This window comes from Myotis daubentonii, chromosome 5 (assembly GCF_963259705.1).
Source record: "Myotis daubentonii chromosome 5, mMyoDau2.1, whole genome shotgun sequence".
Lineage (NCBI taxonomy): Eukaryota > Metazoa > Chordata > Mammalia > Chiroptera > Vespertilionidae > Myotis > Myotis daubentonii.
In genome coordinates this window covers 51,409,549-51,416,637 of record NC_081844.1, presented here as the reverse complement: position 1 = coordinate 51,416,637, position 7,089 = coordinate 51,409,549, and the positions used below count along the sequence as shown (strand labels likewise).

The window sequence follows — 7,089 nt, the reverse complement described above, 5'->3', positions numbered from 1 at the left end:
TAAAATCAATAAACATTAAAAAAAAGTGGGGGGGAAAGTGGTATATTATTTAAAGGTGGCCCCAGATTACTTAAAAATGTATATTGTAACCCTGGCCTGGTGGTTCAGTTGACTTAGAGTGTTATTCCTTCCACCAAAAGGTTCAATTCCTTGTCAGGGCACATATCTTTCCTCGGCTGGGGCACATATGGGAGGCAATCAATCAATGTTTCTCTCTCTCTCTCTCAAATATACATAAAAACATATCCTCAGGTGAGGATTAGGGAACCACTAGAAATATTTTTAAAAGTTATAAAAGCCCTAACCGGTTTGGCTCAGTGGATAAGAGCGCTGGCCTGTGGACTGAAAGGTCCCAGGTTCGATTCTGGTCAAGGGCATGTACCTTGGTTGAGGGCACATCCCCAGTAGGAAGTGTGCAGGAGGCAGCTGATCAATGTTTCTCTCTCATCGATGTTTCTAACTCTCTATCCCTCTCTCTTCCTCTCTGTAAAAAATCAATAAAACATATTTTTTAAAAAGTTATAAAATATTAATTCAATAGAGGAAATGAAATGGAATCATAAAAAATGTTCAATTAATTAAGCCCAGAGAGAGCAATAATTGTGCAAAACCAAACATGTAATAACAAAATCAAGTCTCAGTCAAAATTCTGCCCTACATGCAGACATTTTTTAAGTAGCCATTTACTTAGCAGAGTCACTATACACTCATAGTCTTGGTACGCTCAATGTTCCCAGCATAATGTCCTTTAGGTGCTTTGATCTTGTGAAAGGTTCACTTTAAGCAGAAACAATCCAGAAAGCAAGACTCATCTAATATTATAGTTATCATGAGGCTACCACCTTCCTCAAAACCACTGGCTGTACAGGTTTTTACTTTTTTGAGCTCTAGGCTTATCTTTGATGAAGTACAGACTGCAGGTTTCCTTCCCTACACTTTATTGTCCTATACATGCCAAAGTGTGGAGTTACGCAAGTACTTCAGCCAATCATGATGTCCATTTCTACCCATGTCATTCCATTATTTTGGTGTCCAGTATTTTAATTTTAGTCTCAGAATTTATGAGAGATTAAGATGATTGAAGCTGTAGCATATGGAACCTAAGGTTTTTTTTTTTTTTTTTCATTGGGAAGCCAGCTGACAATCCCTGGATATGAATTCATGATTAGGGCAACTGACCAGTTCTGTATACAGTATTAGCAGTTGTGCTTAATGCGCATTGTCTATTGTTGTAATGTCTACTTCAGACATTATAACAATAGATTTCACAATAAAAATGCAAATAATATATAAGGGTAAGTTATTTCAAAACTAGAATTCTATACCCTGAAAAACTTTTAAATATCAGGATAACCTACAGACATTAAGTTCTTAAAATATTTATTTCCTCTCTGAAATCAATAAAAACATATTTAAAAAGGAGACTTTTTACCCAATAAAGATGAAGATCCAGAAATTCACTCTGCAAAAACACTAGATGTAGTTTGAAAGTTTCAAACTGAATATCTATTAGAAGTAGAAAGAAAGCAAAGTAAAATCTTAAGAAAAAGAATGATGAATCTCACCACATTTTAAAAGTGTAAATATATATTCAATGTACATTATTTTCAAAAGTTAGACATGACCCAAATAAACATTCATCAGTGGGGAAATGGTTAGGTAATATTGAATTGACAGTATTAAACAGAAATTATTTTATGTGAAGACTGGGAGCTATCAAAGTTAGGTAATGAAAATGTAACAGAAAAAAAAAGTATAAAAATTGAGTAAATGTGAGCAGTAAAATGAGGAGCAAGACCAATCAAAATAAGAATCACCACTGTGCTGGAGGTCCTAAGTCAGTGCAAATGGGCAAGAAAAGAAAAAGGACCTAGATTACAAAAAAAAAGTAAAAAAGTCTTTATTTATAAATGATATGAGCATCTCCACAGAAAATCCAATGTACTAAGTCAAAATTGACAAAGACATAATAAAAAGAACAAAACACATTACAGAGAATTATTGCGGTAAACAGATGAAAGTTGAGTGGCTGCCTTTACAGAGCAGGTGGTCCTGGAGTGGTCATGCATGCCTTTAGTAAAGGTTTTCTTTTTTAAGGGAAAACATGGAGGCAATTAATACAGAAAAGTTATTGGATTTTGTCAATACTGGACTGCTAAAGTAATACATTTTAATAATAAGTATTTTATCTTAGAATTTCTAAACCACTTTCCAATTGGATCTGGTAAGTTATCTGTAAACTAGGCATTTAGCCACATTCTCTAAAAGTTGACCAAACTGAGATAAAAACCATTCTGGTTGTCTAAAGGAAAAATAAACACGGAATTGTTGAGGCAGATACACTAGCTTAGTTTTGTCCACGAACTTAAAAGAAACAAGAGTCTTACAATAGTTCATTATTCAGAATCTGTTACTGTACAGATTTTAAGAGGTTTTGAGTCCATCCCAGTATAGAAATAAGGCCAAAGTGCTCCTGTAAAACAATCATTAAAAATATAGAGAAGAGATCTATCACTCAAATTGTAAAAGGAAACCTCACCCAATTCATAGTCTTAAAAAATGCCAATCTTACTAGGCATTACTTTTGGCACAAGATATATATTTTTAGGACCCAAAGCAATATAATTATTCTGACCACTTTGCTCGATACACCACAATCCATCCTGCAAAAAAAATTGATGGATTCTGACTCCTTCTTCTGGAAATAGAGTCTTTACAGACACCCAAGACCCGCTCAAACTTGTCTTTCTATTCTACCTCCCAATACTGTCTTCCAGAATTATATCCCTCAGAACCCAGAATAGCTGGGCCATGATAAAATCTCCTTGGGTTACGAGATAAGTTTTTCACCCTATGTCCATACTGCACTGTCTTTCTATCACCTGAGACAGTAAGTTTACAATGTGCTGTTTCAGGATCTAGAAATACATCAACTTGAAATCGCTTGATAATTTTGTTTAGGCCAGAATATTGTGGAGGAAGATGGGAACCATACTCCTTTAATTGGAATGAAAAGGTAGAGGGGCCTTTAAGGTTTTATATCTATGGTAGATACTTTTTAACTTCTGTCAGGAATTCCAGGTCTGCCTTCACATATTTGCTCTCTATCTCCTTTAAGAGGTTATTTAATGTGGAAACATGATCTGAAAATTTTGTTAGGTTTTCGTTTAGTTTTGTTAAAATATCCATTTCTTCATCTTTTAATTGCCGAAGAACAGTCTCTCACTCATTTTGGAGAAACAACTTCAGTTGTTCAAATTCAGACCTTATTTCATCTCTCCTATATTCTACCTTCTTCTTCAGTTCCAATGATTTTCTGGTTTGCATAGTTATCACTTTTTCAACTTGTTCCATTTCCTCCTTCCATGGTTCAATGCAGAACTCCAATTTTTCCCGATGATAGGGGGCAGCTTTTTCTATGGGCCAAATGTAATGATTCTGGTGATCACTGGAGAACCTGCACTGTGGACATAAAACCTCTAAGTCCTTTTGATAGAAAAAAACCTCAAAACGTGATTGTGTTTTTTACATAAAAGCTCTTCTTGTTTCTTCCTCTTGCTTCTTCTTACCTGGAGTCGCTTAGCAATTTCAGTCAAACTGCCCAGCTGGGGGTTGCTTGCAAATTTCCTTTCTAGACAGCAAAATTGGCAAAAGGGGCAGGGGAAAGTATCCGTTAGAACCTTCCAGGACATATTGATGCAGGAGAGACAGAGGTTATGACTACAATGAAGGGTCACTGGGTCTTTCAAGTAGTCCAAACAGATGGGACATCTAACCCCTGCTTGAAAGTTTGCCAGTGCTGTTTCAAACTCCACTGAACTGTAAACAAAGGTGGTGGTGGATAAGGCAATGTGTCCTTTAGTAAGGCCTGGCTTTAGCCTCAAGACACAGCCAGCAGTGGATATCCCCCAGCAGACCTCACGAACTGACCAGCGTGGTTTGACTGGCTTGGCATATTGATGGCATCTTCTAACTTATCTATCCCTCTGCCACCTAGCTTTTGCCAAGGATACACCACAGGCTGCGCCAAGTATGCACCACTTTTGCATCTTAGAACATATTGGCTGGACTGCTGCTCTTCCCATTCAGTGACATGAAGTCAAACTTAACGACTTTCTTGTTTGAGAAAGTAGACTTGGGTCTAAGACAGGAATCCTTTCAACGGATGAGAAAAGACATTAAATTAAAAATATGATCCTACAATCACCAAATGTATTAAAACATTCACACAAGAATCATCAATGAATGCTAAAATCATTGGAAGTTCTTTGAAAAACAGGAATTCATATTTGTAAAGTTCACCTCACACATTTCTTATTAATCAAAAAACAACAAAAAATATTGAACTAACGGGCCTTATTAGCTTCTTGATGTGATGCAGTATTAAATACATAGCATTGTCTATAAAATATTCTTGCCCCAAATATTCCATTTCAAGCTAATTAAAGAAGTTCTAGATTTAAGGCTATAAAGCTATGACAAATGAAAGGTGCAATCCCTGATTTAATCTTAAAAGTTAAACATTTTGAGGTCAAATATGAGAATTTTAGTACAGATATTACATCAGTATTGTTTTTAATTTATCACATTAATTATTATAGGTAAGAAATAAAATGTCCTTTTACTTAAGAAATATATATATGGGGGGATGGGAGACATCTGTAATACTGTCAACAATAATAAGTGGTGGAGGGTCGACCTATGAACCAGGTCATGGTTTGATTCCCAGTCAGGGTACATGTCCGGGTTGTGGGCTTGATCAGTGTGGGGTGTGCAGGAGGCAGCTGATCAATGATTCTCTCTCATCACTGATGTTCCTATCTTTCTCTCTCTCCCCCTTTCTCTCTGAAATCAATAAAAAAATATTTTAACAAAGAAAAGAAAAATATACTGAAACATAGTGGGGGAATCATCTTGGTGACTGAAACTTACTTTCAGAAGGTTCAATTTAAAAATGTATATACAGCAGGTCCTTGAATAACATTGTTTTGTTCAATGTTGTATTGTTATAATGTTGATGAGATGCCACAGGAACTTAATTCTTTTCTTTTAATATATATGTTTTATTTTACAGAGAGGAAGCCAGAAGGATAGAGAGTTAGAACATCAATGAGAGAGAAACATTCATCAGCTGCCTCCTGCACGCCCCCTACTGGGACCCATCAGTCCGAAGGCAGACACTCTATCCACTGAGCCAAACTGGTTAGGGCCTTAATTCTTATTTATATTAATTAGCCTATGCTAAAACTGGTTTTATTATATATCATTTTGCTTCAAATTACAGAACCTATCAACAATATTAAGTGAGAACTTACTGTATAAATAGAGAAAAAGCAACTATATAGCAAAAAGATAACAATTGGTAAATCTAGCCAAAAGGTATACACAGGTATATCTATGTTCACTGCAATCCATTCAACTTTTCTGTAGGTTTAAAAATTTCAACATAAAAAGTTAGGGAGAAAATGTCCTGGCTTGTTTTTAAGATACCCACCTACACCTCTTTTACGCCAATCAAATTCCTCCAAGCTTCTGAGCCATTAACACAGTATTCTTTCCCTTCTCACACTAACACTTTCTCAACTTTTGCTTTTACTCTCCCTTTCCTCATAACCCTATAATATGGGTATGACTTTGACATTTGAACTTGGCTTTGTCTTGGTGACCTAGCAAGTTCTTTTACTATACAGATTTTCTCTTTCTACCAGCAGAATAGGAAAAATGAAATAGTTGTATAAAATCTCCATCAATAAAAGCTATTATAACAACACACTACAGGAGGCAGTGTTTCACAACATAGGGGCTAACAGTAAAAGGATATTGACTCCCGGATATTTACTGAGTATTTTTAAGAAAATGCATGGTTTTCTTTTTGAATGCCATTTCTTTAACCTATAAGAGGGAGATTATGCCTTTTTAAAATAAGGATATCATATAAATGCCAGCTAATACATGCCTACTGTTCTTTGCCAACGAAGAGCTATTTTACATTTCAATAGATTCAAATATAGCCCATACATTGCATTTGATTAGTGCTTTTAAATGTTGTTCAGTGTAGAATAGTGTCCCCTGCCTCCACCTTTGTCCTACAGACTCTCTCAAGTTTTTTTTTTTAATGTAGTACATATTTTTATAAGCTATTGCTTCTTGATATATTTTAACTCACCCTTCAAGCCTTCACTTTTTAACTAATTAACTCTTTCCTCTATTTAAGCCTGTCAATTACCAAGAGGCAGGACCAAGTGCTCCATGCTTAACTAACCATTCAGAGTCCTTCATACCTTATTATACCTTATTATCTTCATCTGGCTATGGTCCTCTGAAGTACTGGGCCGTTATTACTTTTTTAATGTTTTATTTTTCGTCAACCTTATTTCCATTCTGTGTCTTGCTATTCTTCCTACTCATAAACCACACTGCTTATCCTTTCCTCACTTCTTTCTTGGGACTAAGGTTTGCTCCTTTGGATCAAAAGATCAAAAGATGGTTTTTTATATGTGAGACACTAAAGGCAGATCTTTCATACAGTCACTAATTCAATTAAGCTCTTAGAACAAACTTATAAGTTAGGAGCTACCATCCTCAATTAGAGCTGTAAAAATTGAGTCAATAATAATATGAATATACAGTGCTGCCATTTAACATATGTACAATAAAAAGTATTGTAAGACTATCTTATAAAAGGCAAAAAGCTCTAAGAAATCTAGCTAAATCCACATACCTAACTGAGCTCATCTGTGAATTTGTAACGATGATCCTTAACTGTAAGATCTCTGGGAGGACTAAGGGATGTTTACATTGGCCAAGAGGTGGAGGCAACGTAGGGCAGTGGGTTCTCCAATGGTGGCTACTACTCCCTTCACCTCCCCCTTGTCCTCTCTCCTCCCCAACTTTCCTCCACCAAACACAGCCATTCTTTGGCAATAACATGGCAATTCTCAAATTATTGTTCAGATCAAAATCTCCTTGACTAATTAACTAAACGTTAATTAAATGTTCTGATTCCACAGGTCTGGGAACGGTAGATTTCACAAGATCTTTGCCAGGCCGAGGAGACCGACTCGTGGACCAGCGTGACTTCGAGGTCTG

The 7,089-nt window shown here is 35.9% G+C and overlaps 1 pseudogene; it reads right to left on the bottom strand.

The window, feature by feature from the left end:
* Nucleotides 1–2,396: 2,396 nt before the first annotated feature.
* On the bottom strand, nt 2,397–6,735 carry LOC132236124 (tripartite motif-containing protein 60-like; annotated as a pseudogene).
* Nucleotides 6,736–7,089: the final 354 nt, after the last annotated feature.